This window comes from Saccostrea echinata, unplaced genomic scaffold (genome assembly GCF_033153115.1).
Source record: "Saccostrea echinata isolate AGI-Se365-2 ecotype Australia unplaced genomic scaffold, CSIRO_AGI_Sech_v1 ptg000006l, whole genome shotgun sequence".
Taxonomy (NCBI): domain Eukaryota; kingdom Metazoa; phylum Mollusca; class Bivalvia; order Ostreida; family Ostreidae; genus Saccostrea; species Saccostrea echinata.
The window spans coordinates 9,654,811-9,673,056 of record NW_026889755.1 but is presented as its reverse complement, the minus strand read 5'-3'; positions in this window follow the sequence as shown (position 1 = coordinate 9,673,056).

Sequence of the window (18,246 nt, the reverse complement as noted above, 5' to 3'; positions counted from 1 at the left end):
AAGGAAAGCTGAGAAGTCTCTCCTCTCTTCGTTTAGGTAGGTCGTTTATCATTTGGTTTTTGCGAGTCAGTTAATATGTTAATAACAAATCGTTCTTTTTTTTACTTATATTTTGCTTTTCAATGAATAAACTGATATAGTTCTAAATTTACAGACAAAAAGAAAAAAATGGAGGCGTTAGAGAGGATGCTTACGGACCCTCATATACATGTAACAGTGTCCAAGGAGTTTGAAGTTCTGCAAGCGTTAAAGAAGAGGATCTTCTTGGACATGAAGCAAGGTGAGATAATTGTAAATTGTCTCACAGACAAATATGGGGATCTGGAACAACCTCAGAAGAAACGAGTAAAGCTCTCTACTTTACAATAGTTTCCATTGGGCTCTACATTTCGTGAAAAAACTGGAGAAGGAATTAGAATATTATACCAATAGACTTTAAATCATGTGTTTTTGAGTAAAGACTGTTTTAAAATAAAGGAAATTAATAATTTTTTATGTTGTTAATTGTCAAATATTGTGTTGTTACATTTTGTTCAGCTCTCTGTGTTTTATGACATATTTTTTAAACGAATTTATCTTTTACATATAATAACTTAAAGATAGTAAAACACGTACCTTAATAGTATGAGATAAGCACCCTGACTTTCTCCAAGTCTCCCTGTACACGCTCCTTTATACAATTAATATGTCCTTTGGATCTCAGATGTCCCTAACCTCGATCATATATGTATGTGCCTACAGACAGTTTGATCTCGGACTGTTTTAAGTATGTCTTGCGCTCAGACGTTTATGACCTTGTTTACCCTTGATCTTATACTGTCCTGACCTATATCGTGACTGTCATTGACTTTGATCTTCACTTATTTGAGGGTCCATATGACCTTGTCCTTGACCTATATCGGTGGGGTTCATATGACGTCATTGCCCTTAAAGACTACAGACTATACCCCTTACTACTTACAGTAATATTAAGTGCCCCTTTCGTTTCTCCAGAGCATAAGCCAGTATCTGCTAATACGAGTAAAAAAAACCATGAAAAATCTATTGTTCTAGACTAAAATGATATGAGAATCTTTAAACTGTAAAAGAAGTGTTTCAAAAGATAACAGGTATATTCTTTTTACTTGAATTTTTTTTTTTTACACATGTTTCACTACCTCCTTATATGATGGCAATTGAGCATTTATATTTAGTTGTGTGGTAAGAAAAGATGGTGATTGAAATGTACATTTCTTTATTTGATTGTTTTATTTGAGATGATACAGTACCGACCAGACACAACCTAACAGAAAGCGAACCCAGAGCGCACCCCGGGTTTGCTCTCTGGGTTCGCTTCGGGTTCGCTTGGGGTCCGCTAGTGCTGACCCCGAGCGAACCCGGAGCGCACCCGTAGCGAACCCGCAGCGAACCCAGAGCGGACCCAAAGCGAACGCTGAAAGCGAACCCCAAATTCAGTAGCGGTCCCAGAAAGCGAACGCGCGTTCGGTGTTGCGTAACAGAGCTGTCAATCAGGATTAGCGATTAACTCATCAGCGCGTCGACCAATCAACATGCCGAACAGGTCTGTCAATCAGGATAAGTGATAAAATGCGTTGACCATCAGCGCATCGACCAGTCAACATGCCAGTTTGTAATCTAAACATTGTACAAGCAAAGCGTGTGAATGTACAGTGTAAAAATATTATGAATATGATTTTTAAACATGATTTTACATTTATATATTTTAATTCTCCAGACAACATGCAATATTTACACATCTATTTTCATTATTTTTTAAAATCTATTAATACATTATATATTTTTATTATCCAGGTAGCATGTTACATGTATAGTTACATATTTATTTACTTATCATACTTATCACTTTCCTTCGCGTCGATATATATAATTATACAGGTTTACATGTTCACGAACCTCTTACATGTACTACATGTAATTTTCGAAATACTTTATATGGATATAAAAAAAAAATACTAGACGGGTAGGTTTTGTACTTGTGCATGAAAAGTACACGTAATTTCAACATTAGTAAATTGAACTTGCAAAGATACCTTGATACGAAAACGTACATATATTTTTTCATTACATAGGTACCTGTATTTGAACTTTGTAATTGTCATAATTATTTAATTTTAACACTTTAATAATTATAGTTTCAAAGTGAAGCCAAGATCATCACGTTTCGGTAATCATCCCACCCGTTTCGAAGATATTGCGGGGCAGCTAAGAGCAATTGCGGTGGGTTTTTTAAATTGAACTTGCTAGCTGGATGTATACTGTCTCCATGGTCACGGTATACCTGAGTATATACCCCCCTCCCCCTACATTCGATGCCCCTTAAGTTACATGAACCTCGTCTGGGCACGTTATCAATGAGAAATTCAATTCTTACTCTTATTTTTTTTTTTAATTTGGAAACGTCATTATGATAGTTCTTTGGTACGTTGCATGAAGAGTACATGTTCATGTAATTTGCTGCCACCTGAATGCTGAAAATCAGTAAAATAGCTTTACGAGAGAGAGAGAGAGAGAGAGAACACTGTATATTATTTGAAATTAAAATCGCTACAACCGGCCCATAGAAAACAACAGAAAACAAAAAAAAAATAATGTAACTTATGAATTATTTCATCATGATTGTAAATCATTGTCAATTCTTAACATTTGTAACCTTGACCTTCTAGGAGAGGACTTATATAGGCCATGCCTGATGTCCAATCCAATTATGTAAACTGACTTTACATAATAAAATACTGATTAAATTAATTAAAAACAATTCTAGTACGGAGAGGGGTGGGGGGCTCATCGTAAAAAAAAAAAGTCGGGCGTTATTTTCTTAATTTCATCTACTTAATCATGCGAGTTTACAGTTATTCTTGTTTTGTTTGTTTTCTTTCTTGTTTTAATTCATTTTTAAACATTTAGAATTTTGTTTGTTAACATGCCTCTCCAGTATGTACATGTATGTAGTGTGTGTGTGTGTGGGGGGGGGGGGGGGGTCATGATCCAGTAAGGAACACAAACTATTCAAATGATCATTTATTTGAAAACAACTTAAAAAAAATAATATATTCTTATCAGTGGACCAGTTATTAGTTTTTGTTTGTTTGTTTGTTTTGGTTTTTTGATTGTTGCTGTTTTTTTTATAAGTCTTTCGTTAAACTCGCCTTATAAAACAATGATTTATAGCATGGAAGTAAATTATAAATGATCTGTAAAACGAAACTCAAGTTACACTGTATGAGAATTTTTAGTGATTATCATGAACTACATATACATGTAATGGACGACAACCTAGCTTAAATGTAAACTGCTTAATATGAAAACTTAGCATTTTACGTGTACAGTATGTCTCAGCTATTTCATAGATAAGATCATTAATTCAGTTGTTTGTCTTTCAAACATTTAAATTACGATTTAGCAATTACAAATGGAAGTTCCAACTTATTTTAAAACGCACGAATAATGTAAACAAATGAATTTGAAAGCTTTTTTTTTTTTATTAGGATACTCTTATCAATTTCACTCCATCCGATACATCGAAAATAAATTTAACACCTTTTCTTTTTTTTTCTTTCGAGATATACTTAGCTTGTAAGTTGAGAAGAATAAAAGTGATAATTCACGATGTACGGTGAAATTCTTGAAAATTTATCAACGTTCTCCATATTGTCACTTACATGTACATGTTTCGATCGCCATAAAAAAAACTGTAATGATCGATTTCACTACTGCATTTGGAATATACAAGGGGCGGGGCTTACTGGCGGCAAGATTAAAGCGGGTCCGCTTCACGCATGAGTGCGTAAAGCGAACCCGGAAAGCGAACGCCGGGTTCGCTCTAGCGGACCCAGAGCTGACCCCGAGCGAACGCATAGCGAACCCGAAGCGCACCCAGAGCGGTCCCAAATTTTCTGAAAGCGGACCCCGAGCGAACCCAAGAAGCGAACCCCGGGTGCGCTTTGGGTTCGCAATGGTGTTAGGTTGTGTCCGGTCGGTACTGTATATTATTATTAGACATGTGACAACCAGTGGCGGATTTAAGGGGGCGCCCCCCCCTCCCCCAAAAATTGTCAAAGTTATCGTAAATCATATTTTCGTCGTCAAGAAAATGTAAAAAGGTCTACTCGGTAGACCTCATTTTTACCCTACAAAATCTCAAGAATCCTGAACCCCCTAGGGGGCCTCAAGGCGCCCCCCCCCCACTTAAATACCTGGACCTGCGCCTGACAACAACGTGTAGAAGTGGGATATTGTTTACACAAATTAGTGTTTATGCATATATATTGCTTTTGATGATGACGCATGCAAAATGACATGTATCTGACACAAAAAAATCCAGGCTAAAAATATTTTATGAGAAAAATGGTTACAAAAGTGTACAATTTTTTATTACTGGATTGTTTTAAATGAGATGTGTTACTTGGACATATCACAACAATGCATCAAAGTCGGATATTGTTTTCACAAGCTAGTGTTATGCATTTGTAATTGTTTTGATGATGGTTAGGTCCGAGTATTTTTTTTAATCAGCCTACAGCAAATTTTTGTTAACTGTATAAAAAGTAAAACATAGCTCACAAATCTGCGTCATTTATTGTTAATATTGGTTAATATTGGTAAATGGAGATTGTTCTGAGATTGTACTGTTATGATCTTATGTAAAATGGAGGAGAAAACATCTTGTCGAGGTTTTGCATTTTTGATGAAACGTTGATGTTTAACGGGAAGATCCTGGAACGATGCAAAATCATGTCATCAACATCGCACTGATTCTCAAAACATATTATGACAATATCTTGAAAAGTCGAGACAAAAAAGGCAAACGGAGCTTGCGATGTGGCTGTGTGAAAAAGCCGATGTGCCCAATGACAGGTATTTAGGTCTAAATGATATCGATCCTTTTGAAAATTAGCCTGATGTCTCTATCAACGTCGTGTCCTCTGCAGTAGGAAACAAATTTGTCAGGGTGACAGAGGACCAGTGTAAGCCTCGTCTCTATTTCATCACGTGGATTCGGTAAAGGAAAAAACAATGGCACGAGATTGTTTGGATACGAGGATGTTTTAAGGCGTCGTATTTTTGCCATAGTTGTTTAAAATAGGTTGTCGTTCCTGTGATCGGATCTGTCGGTCATGGACGTGTTTTGAAAGACATAAAAAATAAAACAATCTGGCAACATGCATCTTCTCACGGCGGGCTTTCCCACTGCCATAGTAAATAGACATATTAATCCTATCAAATGTGTGTGTTTAGCCATCTTGACCAGCATGGCTCGAATAAAAAAATAATGTGTGGGGTCACAATTTTACCCCTCTCTCAATGTTTGACCAATGAAAATTACGGTTACATCATCAAGCATCGGTAACAATTTTTTAGGTGACATCACGTACCCGCATCATGATTCTCAGCGGTAACAGATTTAGTTGTTGCATGCGCAGGCCATCTTTAAAAAAATTGCTTGGTTGCCCCCACGACCGACTGGCTAAAAACTTTTCTTTAACCTTCAGGAAGAAATTATTTTTTTTATGTATTCTGGACGATAAATTTAAAAAATTTAACATTGAAATTTCCTGAGATAAAAATTTTTACCTACCTACTGATCTATTTTTTTTTTCATCTTGAATCGGGAGAGGGTAAGCATACATTATTTTAAAGGGGGTCTTATGAAAATAATTAAAAGTTAACTACATTTATTCAAATTACAAAATTAAAAAAAAAATACAAAATAAGAAAGAAAAAGTTCTTATGGGTATACTTTACGAAATAGGTTATTAACATTTTTGTGCGTTAATTTCTCCAGTGATAAAAGGAGACGTGCATGCGTTACACTAGTAATAAGAAAAAATCCTTTTTTAAAATCATTATGCTATTTTTATACACAACTGCTTGAATGATTAATTACGAGTGTCATCCCGTTACAGGTTCGTTTTTTTTTCGCAGGTACATGTACGTCATGACTTGGCGGGGATTTTTGGATGAGAATAAAATTACCGGGTTAATTTATATGAAATGGTATAGGTCAGGGAATACAATGATGATTAATTACCATAACCAGGTGTCACTCTTTTAATTTACACAGAAGACATGATTTCCTGTATAATATAATGATTTGACAAGGAAAGATAAAATAGATGCTTAACCTCACCCTCTAATTTTAATATTCTCACGATTTTTACCTTTGGAGGTTATATATAAGCTTATGGGTGGTGTGATTATAGTACACCACAGAGGGAGATCAATTTGAACCAAACATGGCTGAGGCATATGTACCGGTTTTGTAAGTTATATCTATTATATGTATATTAATTTTAGTATTTCTTATGTATGAAGTTCAATATATAATCATCTGGTGTTTTAAAACACATTTTCTCCTTTAAATTTGGGTTAAGAATATATCTTGATATGTATAGTTGAAATTATTTCCCGACACATGTATGTATGTGTTCTATGTATGTGTTCTAAATTCTGATCGGATGATTTTGTATTGGCTCTGTTTTACATGTATAAGAAATGCGCAAACGATATCAAATTCATATATACTGTAGGTATATATCTTTTGAATGTCGGTTGAAAGACATCAGCATCAATACCTAGTCGTACACACTGATGCTTGCACTGAAGTTTGATTAGATATTGCTGTATTTTAGTATGAAATCAACGGAGCATTACAAAATAGTTAGATTTTCTGATGCATCACCAGAAAATATACTCAAAACCAAATGTACTGGGAAAATGACAATATTTACTATAAACGGGGGCATATTTGGGGAAGGAGGATCTGTAACAGTCCCCGTTATAATTAGTTTTAGTGTATTTTTCATCTTACAATGTTTAAAGTCAAAATTAATTCTTTTGATTAAAAAGTAGTGTAATTTTTTTTAACTAATTTTTTTTTTGTAACAGTGATGATACAGATTTTGATCTTCCGTTTCAAAAACCCTGCCCCAGATGTCTGAAACATCTACTTCAAGGAAAGCAGAGCCTTCCGTTTCAAAGACCCTGCCCCAGATGTCTGAAACATCTCCAGTGGTCTCAAGATCTACTCCAGTGGTCTCAAGGAATGGTTTAAAGACCCTGCTTACGTCCACACCCCTCCCTAAAAATAACAGGAATGTCACCGTCTTCACATCATCAGCGGATGAGAACTTGCCTCCAGCCAATACCAATTCAATGAGGGATGAAAAGAACTCCATCCTCACTACTTTTAGGTAAGTCAATTTAAAACAAATATAAATATGTCTATGTTTTACTAATTATTTAGATTTAATACTCCACATGTACACAGTATTTTAATTTCTTTTTCTTTTAAAGACAGAACAACCCAAAGAAAATGAAAGATTTAGAAAGGCGCTTAACAGAGCCCAGGACTGTAAAAACGAGGGAATTTCAAGGTCTTGAAATCCCTCCAAAAAAGAATTCTAGAGGACATGCATCAAAGTGAAATTATTGTGAACTATCTTACTGACAAGTATGACAGTGAGCCAGAGAACAAAGGTGCTAAGTTTTCTCTGCATTGATAAACTCTAACCTTCATAACACAAGGTTCAGTGTTTTTTTTTTAAATCGTATTCATTTGTAAAAATATGGACTTTAATGTCAAAGGTATTGTTACCTAAAAATTTGTCAAAATAAAAGGAAATGTGATATCCCTTTTTTGTTGACTTTTTTTGTCTAACATTGTTAAATAACACATATTATGTTATAAAGTTTTGCCCCTCTTTCTTTGTGTTGAGGACGTAACCAAAAAACTAAAGTTTTTCTAAAATAATCTTTTACATTTCATAACCCATAAATAGCAAAACAGACGTACCTTAGTAGTAGGAAAATGAGCGCTGACTGTTATCCAATCTAACTGCATAAGCTCCTTTTATCTACTGACGAACATGACCTATGTTGGGTGGATCTCAAATGACCCTGCTCTACTTCTTGACTGTGTTTGACCTCAGACTGCTTTGAATGTGTCTTTCCCTCAGACGTTTATGACCTAGTTTACCCTTGATCTTATACTGTCCTGACGTATATCGTGACTGTCATTGACTTTGACCTTGACCTATGTGAGGGTCCATAAGTTGACCTTCTTTTACATTTATACCCTGAGATCATTTTGCTGGGGATGACATGACAACAGATGGTATTATGCAATAAGACCTCAGACATATTGATCTCAGACTGTTTTGATGTCTCTAAATGAGGTGCCCTCAGACTAGTTTTTGGCGTGATTTAGTTCGTGATCATTGTAGGTGGGTCACTTATAATTGCTGTGACCTCAGACAGTTTTGATGACTAATGTAAGTGCCCCCAGACTGTTTGACCTCAAGCGGGTTTGACCTCAGACAGTTGTGACCTTGTATTGATCTTGACCTAGTACCCGTGATCTGACCTATTTTATAACCTTGACCTTTATGGGTGGGGTCCATATGACGTCACTGCCCTTAGAGCCTACAGACTATACCCCTTACTACTGTCGTTCCTAATGATTGTATTTGCTCTTTAATCAATCTAACATCAATGACAATATCCACAATACATATAAAAGTAGCTCACATTCTTTAAAGTTTAAAAACAAATATTTTTTTCCCATTTCCAACGGAAAACCTTCTAAAGATTGTGTTGTTCCTTCTCCACTATTATTTTTTTTTCCTGCCGATTTTATGCAGACGATTTCTCGAGAACGCCTCGATAGATTTTCATGAGACTTTCAGCAATGATGGCATGTCATCTGAACTAAAGGCGGCTTTTTTGTTATTTTGCCGTCCTCACTTCCGGTCGGGAGATACGGCCAATTTTCTCTTTTTAAATTTACATTTTGTCGCCCAGTATTCTCAGTTTGAGATTGAGTCTTGAAACTTTCAGGGATGATAGATTGTGACACCTAGATGTGAATTTCCTGTTTAGTTTTTTTGGCCGTGATGTCTTTTGTCCAACGGAAGGAGCTTAGAAATATGCATTTTTTTTTAAATGTTTATAGTAGAGGCAAATGGACTGTTTCTAGTCATATTATTTCCACCGGAAGTTATTTCTTCCAAACCGGAAGTAGTCAAAAAATGAGTATTTTTCCTTGAAACTTTGAAGGATGATTCCTTCACACTTGGTGAGGAGTTAAACATTTGAGTACTTCCGGTCATACCGGAGGTGCATGAAAAAGACCGGATGTTGTTGAAATTTATAGATTTCACTCTTTTATGTGGGGCTAAACATATTTTGAAGAATTGATATGCATATTTTTTTATTTAAAGTATTTACACTTTCATTTATCAGTCATACTTTTCCAATCAAGAGCTTATCAGAAATCTAATGGAAGACTTACTCGTTGCTCGCAACGAGATCTCATCTAGTGTTGTGATTTTTTTTATTAGTTGATTTTTTTGTTTTCATATTGTTTTCTTTAGAATAAAAAGTTTAACAGTTTTAAAATATAAATGTTTGTTTAAATTTAATTTTATATTTAATATATTTCATATAACATAGTGGACATTTAAAGATGCATTAATACCAAATGGTCGTGTGGACCTTCATTTACATAGTAATGGCATGTAGTTAAGTGGGGAGGTTAAAAGTGTATGCTTATTTAGAGTAAATTTGAATTCATTTATAAAGAACTACATATTTATAGACTGTAGAGTTCTCAAAAAATTCTTCCTATAAGCATTTGAGTCGTTTATACTTCAGTTTAATTTGAAGAAGATGGATTATTCTACTCTTGACTTGGTCATTTGTCCTTATGACAAAACGCATATGATACGAAAAGAGAGACTTTCACGTCATTTAATTATATGTGCGGAAAAATAACAAAGGTTTAAGGAAAAACTTCACGTCTTGCGAGTTTAACTATACCCATAAAATTAAAAGGGATGATGGCAGTGAGCATTACGAACACTGCAAAGAAAAACAAAGCCAAGAAGGATGGTTGGAGCGGGATAAAAGTTGTAAGAAAAAAAGGTGACACTTCTCCCCCAGTATATGAGGATCTTAAAATAGAGGGAGAGAATTTGGAGGATGAACTTGAACCCATTCCTCAAAAACATTGCGGCTACATTCCAGATATGAACAAAGAAAATTTAATTATGTGTAATCAGATTTTACTCGTACTACTCGTGTAGTGCATCCCATTATTTGTGGTTCGCGTTTTTTGTATAGAGTTATATCTCTTTGGTCAGTGGAATGAACAAGACTATCAACAAGATCGAAGGAATTATCCAATCTTGAAAATGTGTAAAAGTATGTTCGGTGCTAAAATGAATGATGTTTTTATTTTGTTTTGTTTTTGTAATTCCTTGATGTCTTGTATCTCTTGTCATTTATATTGAATGACCTTAGGAGCTAATTTGCACATGCGCCACTGTGTTTCTATGGAAATAATAAAATGACAGATTGTACCTTATTATGAATTGAAATGACATTTACGCCCGTTGTAAAATTATATAGCAAAATAGGTGGAGAATGGGTGGAGACCATTGTTAGCCCTTTGTATAAATATGTGGGGACTATATAGCAAAATGGGTGGAGCAAAATGTAAGCTTTTTTGTTCATTTACATTTTTTTGTAAGACGGGTGGGTTTACTTGTGTTTTCTAAATATTAAAAAACATATTTTAGTTTAAAAAATCTTAATTCTTTTTAAATAGTAGGATATTTTTTCATAAATGTAAAGACGTTATTCAATTCCTCATAATTTATCACTTTTTATAAGTTATTTTTTGTGGCTAAAACTGTATGAATCTATTTATAAAACAAAAAAAAATCTTTATAGCGATTGTGACGGTCGTTTTGACACGTTCCCTGAAGAGTGGTTTGAAGATGAATCTTCTGTCCAGTATGTTAATATCATATTTTAAAATATTAAAACCCTTGCTACAGATAATATTTTTTTTCTTTAAAAAAAGCATGAAAAACTACTACATCTTTGATCGTAAAGTTAGATTTCTTTTTACTCAAGATTTCCTTAGCAATGTCATAAATTTAGTTGTTTTCTTCCATCTAGAAGTATATACTCTTATTTTATTATTTTTTAAAATAGTCCTAAAGCCAGTGCTTGCAGCAGCAGTCAGACTGGATGTCAAATTACGTCATAATTACAAAACGTAAAGGTACTTGAACTTATACTTGTGTTTATATAGTTATCTAGTCGCCCGCGTTGCGCAGTGGTAAGAGCGTCTGCTTTAGAATTGCGGAGTAAGGAGTTGATCCTTACGTAGCGGGTTCGAATCCCACTGTGGGGCGTGGGGACCAGTCCTTCGGATGAGACCGTATAAACCGAGGTCCCATGTCGCAGTTGGTGCTGGCACGAAAAAGATCCCTCACTGTTCAATGGCCGTTTAAATGTTAGGCGTTTGCCATTCATGTCAAAAGTTATTTGTATACGAAACGGCCTACCTCATTTTCTTGACGCCATTTTTGTTTATCGATCTAAAAGTAGCGACGGTGTCAACTGATGCATGAATTTAAAAAGAGGCATTACTTTCCTAGCAGGAAAATAAATAATTATAATTTGACATTTTTATAACGCGTTCGTTTTCAATGGTGTAATTAACAGTATTCCCTTAACTATAACTGGTCAACATAAAAAATAAATTTCCAACTGTATTCTTAATTGACGCAAGTTATAGTGTGTATACCTTTAATCTATAACCAGGTTTATGCTATATATCTGAACAGTTTTCGAGGTGAAAACCACAGGCGTGTATTATGTCTTCTCATGTAAACACTGGTCCTAAGGGAACTGAGTAATTATGCGGTCCAATTGTTGAAACTTGCATACCACTTACTGATGTAATTAACATTATATTTTTCCTAACATCAACCACAACTTGACTCGTCTTCACCGCCAAGATCCTTTATGAAATTAAGCAGATGATAGCACCGCCCTGGATCATATCAAAACATCTTGTAGCAGTGCTATTAGAATACAGCCTTGATGGAAATTTTGCGATACTATTTTTAGAAAATCATAATGCCGATAGGGGTCGTTGATTGGAAGACTTCCTAAAGAACCCCTAATAAGCGCATGCGCTTAGCGATTAAAAATGCATTTCTTTATTTTACCAATCAAGGGCCCTCATGTAGGCATACAAATAATTAATAAGTTGAGAGAATGATGTAATTAAATATCGCGATAAAATGCGTTCTTTTATTCACATGATAACAGATGTTCTGAAATTAGACTGTTGATATGCAGTACGAATTGTAATTTAACAATTCCAATAAAACATTTTAAACGTTTAAAGATTTATGGAAATGACATGGAAAGCTAAATTCAAATTTTAGGTGAAACAAGTTAACATATCATGCAAGAAACTAGAAAAAAAAAAGGGGGGGGTCGGACCTGGAATTTGCAGATAAAAAAAGACTTTGGACTCCCCTAGAAATCGTGGACCCCACAACCACCACCACGAAATAGGTCCTCTCACGCCTGAAAATGGATTTTAAGTTGTTTTTTTTTTTACTTGTCAAGAAATTTTCTGGGTTTGAAACTTTTGCAGAAGGATTTTTTTTTTGGCTTGCGAAGAAATTTTTTGACTCGTATGGACCCCCCCCCCCAACTGGAAAAAATTCCTGGATCCGCACATGCATATTAAAAGCATAGTAGTAAGAGTATCAATATGAATAAAAAGACCGAATGTTTTATCAAATTCTCTTACCCATCATTTATTAAGCAAAACAATCTTTTTAAATAATGACACTGGTACGAAAAGTCAACCTGATAAACACAATATAATAACTTATATAAGAAATTAAATCCTGCATTCGATGTATGTTGTACACAATATAAAGTATTCTTCGTATAGGTAGATAATAATTTACAGAGAATTTTTTTCCAAGAAAGTTTCGAAAATCAATGCTGAATTTTCAAAATCTATTTTCATGAATGCTTTTAAAAAAATAAAAGCTTCCCTGAGGTTAAAAAAAGTTTAGAGTCGGGCCATTTTCAGCCAGTCGGTCGGGAGAGGGCAACCAAACAATTTTTTAAAGATGACCTGACTTATTTAGCTTGTTTTATAACATATGTACAATGATTAGTTCTATACTAAATATATATACAATACAACGAAATACGTAAATTACATCTATGAGTAAATATGCTACATTGAATTAAAAGAAGGTGACATTAAGCTTGCAATAACTGTGTACAATCATGAAATTATATAATTTATTAAAGACGATTTCACCTGATTAAAGAAACTCAGGGAATGCGGAGATCAGGCAGGTGTATCGCGCAGATTTGTCAGGGCACAACGGTGAAGGGAATTCATGCGGTTCTTGCGTCATAGATATCGAAAAATCACGAATTAGAATCACACCCAAAAGTGAATACCTTTAAATACGAGCTGTTTCCTTCACTCTTCCATCAACAGAATAGCTACCATTCAGCTTAATATGGCACAGAAATATCTTGACATGATGTACGGTTATTTTTTATTTGAATTTTAACATTTTGAAAACCTTAAAATATATGTATCCGAAATGAGAAAATAAGAAAGCGTTGAATTAAATTTAATTTTAAAACATTCTTTTTCCGATCTTTTGTGATTACCTTTGATAATATATATTATAAATACTCCATTGTATTTTGTTATACTTTTTAAACATTAATTTTGGGTTTAAAAACTCTTAAGTTTATACAAACTTTCTTTTTTCATAGGATAAGGTAAAGGCTAGAACATTTAAAGATTTCGAAGAGGAATGGGTTGCTTTAGGAGAAGAATTTTGTCTCCATGTTTTCCAACCAGGGTATATATATGTATCTTTTAAAATGTTGAATGATAGGAAAATTGGATATAGATTTAGTTACGTGATAATAATGCATTATAAAAAATCGACCTATATAAATAAGTGAGAAAATTTAGTTTTTTCAAATCACATCAATTTTTTTTTCATTGGGAAAATGGATTCACAGAGCACACCTAAGTTCGAAACGGAAAAATCATCAAGCGGAGAAACTCCACAATTCACCTTGAAAGAGAGTGACCAGTATCGGAAAGGTCATTACGCGCTACAAATGACCTTTTTTAGAGGGAAAGTCTATCTACATTTACAAGGTAATTAAATCTTTCTCTTCTCTCTCTTTTCTCTTTCAGTTTGTATTTTTTATTTGCTACATTTAAGGAGTAGTGCCTCAATCGAGCATCTTAAATAACTTTATATTTATTTTTTCTTTAAAAAAGACAACCATAAAGGGAAACAAGTTTCCATACCAGCCGATGTGTTTGATGCCCCATGGATAATTACAGAGGATATTAAGGCATTACCATTTGTTTCATCTTTCATTTAACCAACTACTTCTTGTTTTTTTAACTAAAGGGAAATGTTGTAGTATAATTGGAAGTGTGGAACAAATCCATATATGTATCTATCTCCACATAAAGAATACTTCAAACCTACATGTATGATGAAAATGAGTGGGTTATTAGCGGAATTGTTGATGACGGTGTTCAGTGATACTGTTTGAAACGATGTTTCAGAGTTGGGGGTGTTGTAGTTTGATGACGGGGTTGTTACAAGAGAAGGTGGTGTGTGGATGATTGACAAAGGAATATATTGATGACTTGCACACCCTGACCGAGTGTCTGGATGGGGAGCTGACTGTGCTGGAACATCACTATTGCATGGATGACATGTCTTCAACTGCTTTTTTAAAGATGACCAGAACAATGGTCAGGGTACAGGTAATTGCCCAGGCTGAAAAAACCCAATAATACACAGAAATTTTTTAAACAATGAACCAATATAGAGCTTATTCATACAATAATACATATTGACGTTACACATATTGTGTACTTGATCAACCTGTATCTTCTCAAATTTCTGAAGTATCAAATATAAAATCATATTCATTGTATGAAGAATTTTTTCCTTCTCTCTCTTTATTGAAGAAGTGATATCCCATCCTCTCCCTCTCCAAGCTACCATACCACATTAAGAACGTCACCTGCTGTCAGCGGCGACAATTCGACTTCGAACGAGCCAATTAGAAGGAGAAGATAAGTTTTCCATGTATCATAATTACCAAAATATTTACACTGTAATACATGTAAAATAAGTATAGGTTGAAATGTTTTCACATTGTCACATTGTTAATTAACTGAAACTGATGACCAGCTGATTTTTTTTTATGGTTAAATCAATTAATGGACACAACTTTTACACTTAAATAGAAAACATACTGGTTTGGATCATTTTACCCCGGAAAGCCAGGTTACCCTCAACTGTAGCTTTACTCCTGTAGCCGGTTTCCAAGACTCTAACCTTTACATTCAACCCAAAGTTTGGGTGAAGGACAATCTGTACATGTGGAGGACTCCATCCTGACCAATTTAAGGTGATGAATATTCAAACAAATTAATCTAATAATCATATTTCATATTCATTATTGAAATATATTTTTTTAAACTCGTTATCAAATTAATTACTTATGCTATTTTTTTTTTACAAAGGGTAAATATGATTTCTTTAAATCTTCAGATGATCACTGAATGCGCGTGCATTGAATTTAACATGGTATTTGACGCTCTATAAGGTCAATTTCAATTTTTATAAACAGACCATTTATTGTGCCTTAATTTGCGGAAAATCGGAAATGACACCACAGGTCATTTTGGATCATATTAACCACGTTCTGACCAATCATGAAGATATGTCCTTAGATGAAAGTTTTTATTTAGATATTGGTAAGTGTGTTCTTTTCCTCTCCCGTTACCGAGAAAAGAGAGATAACTCTAAGTACTTTTTTTGGTAACCCACATTTTATTGATTTTAGGTGGACGTGGACGGTCCATACAGAAACTTAATGGGCCTAACAGTTCAGCCAAGACAAAAAGGTTTATTACCACCATCATTAACCAGGACAATACCTGCATAGCTCGTGCTGTAACTATGGCATTTGCCAAAGTCAATCAAGTCAGCAAAAGGGAATGGCATTTACTCATCGAGGGCGGTGAGTGTAATATAGAAAAGTTATTTTGGAAGTATACAAAGGTTCCTCAATGGTATTACTCAAAAATCTCATCTACAGGATCCTGTACACCAACAGACTAAACTCACTACAGAACCTAGTAGGCTAGTCAGCGTACTTACAGATCGCCCACTAGCCGTTTCGGATATAAATACTTTTGAAGAATTTCTTTAATGTTGATAATTTAGTGATAAGCCCTGTAGGAGGAAATAAATTTATCAAAACCCCTTCCAAAGATAGAGTTTAACAGCGTTTCTGTTTATATTTATCAGATATAGGGGAAAGAAATATAAATATTAAAAATATAAGTCCCCATTTCAATGCTCTTGTTAATATGTGCGAGTTTTTTGGCAAGTCAAAGTTTTCCTTGCGTTAATCAATAAAAATTTACACCATTGCGAATCATCGTGTCATGTATTTAAAAGAAAAGAGTGTAGACGTTCAAGCGCGCAATCGAGTTGCAAATTATGCCATATGACTTGTAGATCGCTCTCATTTAGTTACACAAGGTAAACGAAAAGAATCGTCATGTGCCAGGAGGTGGAAGTATCATATGTCAAAAAGTGATAGATCGAGAGGTGCTTGATCCCGGACGACTTGTGTGTGATGAGCGATTGTGTAAAAGTTGTGGTGAATACGTTCCAGGTGACCATCTGTGTTTTATACGCCCAAAAAGAAAACAAAGAATTCATCCCCAAATTTATTTATTTTTTCGATTTTGAGTGCACGCAAAGCTTTTGCGTTTTACTCTATGAGTAATACAGACCGCAGCGTATGTTTAGTCTGGTATCAGACGAAAATCGATAACAACGATCAATTTGATTTTGCCAAAGAAATTGTAGAATATTGGCGAAGTGATGTTCATATACTTCGTCAAGCTTGTTTAAAGTTTAGAGAAACTTTAAAGGAAATTACAGGAACAGGAAAAATTGAACTAAATGACGATAGGAATATTGAATATTATCTAAAGGTAGCGTAGATCCGTTTCAATATATAACAATTGCCAGCTTTTGCATGGCAGTTTTTAAATCTTAATTTCTGCATGATGACTTTAAGGTTAAACTTAGTCACCGGGACGAAGTTGTATGGGCAGAAGCCAGGCAATCGAAAGAAGTTCGCGCAAACATTCCGGGAAGGGAGTGGGTCATCACGCAGACCTTACAAGACGAAGACTATTTTGTCGAGGAGGAGCAATTTCTCGGTAGTCCCTTTGCCAGGTTCCATCATCGGGATATCATCAAGATCGGTACGGTAAAGCTTTAATCGAGTGATTAGAATGGGTAATGGAAAAGGGAAAAAAGAGAAGGAAATGTTCCGATATATATTAGGCATGCTTTAAGCGAGGGAAAATATAAAGAATATAAATTAGAAGGATATTGCAGGGAAACAAACACCACTTATGATTTTAAAGGATGCCTGTGGCACAGATGTTCTATATGTTACCCGAATAAACGAATTAAAAACTTGTTTTCAGGTACCTGGAGCTGAGTATGTGAAAAAAAAATCAACGCGCTGGAAAGTACATGTACAAGGAACTCGGATGTTTTAATGAACATTATTAAGAATTCCAAACTGGGCAGATTAAAGCCCCAGACGATGATTGGTTAAGCATAAATAGCCCCAGACGATGAGAAGTTAAGGGGGAGGAGAGTCAGATAAAGCCCCAGACGATGATTGGTTAGGCATATATAGCCCTAGACGATGATTAGTTATAAGAAGATGGGGAAAAATGCATGACAAACAATTCATTGAAACAGAGAATAAGATGGCCTGCAGACAAGCTCTTGAGATCAACGATATTCCTGAAACAGAAGACTGGGATGCTGAGATTCAAAGAGAAGGTTATGTCCCTCCAGGTGGGTGGATAAGATGGGTCAATGGAGAAGCCATCTTTGTATTTCATTTTGAAAAAGAAGACGAGGGATATTTTACGGATGATGGTTATTAAACCATTTATGAAACCCAACGATCATTTTAACGACCACCAAACGTTATTTCTTAAAAGATAGTGTTTTTGAAAAAAAAAAAAAAAAACTAAACAATTAATTACTAAATTAATTAGAGTCTTGTAAAAATGATTTTTCAATATTATCCGGGGATTTTTGAGATCAGTTACGAAAACTTAGTTAAAAACTGCACTTAGAATTTATGTGAATTTGACTTAAGAATTCTTTCTTAACCAAGAATTTATCTGATACTGTGAATCTAAGCAGAAATCTTAAGGAGACAGAGACAAAATATGTGTAGGTTATTTTATTTTCTGTAAGAATTCTTTCTTAATCAAGAATTTATCTT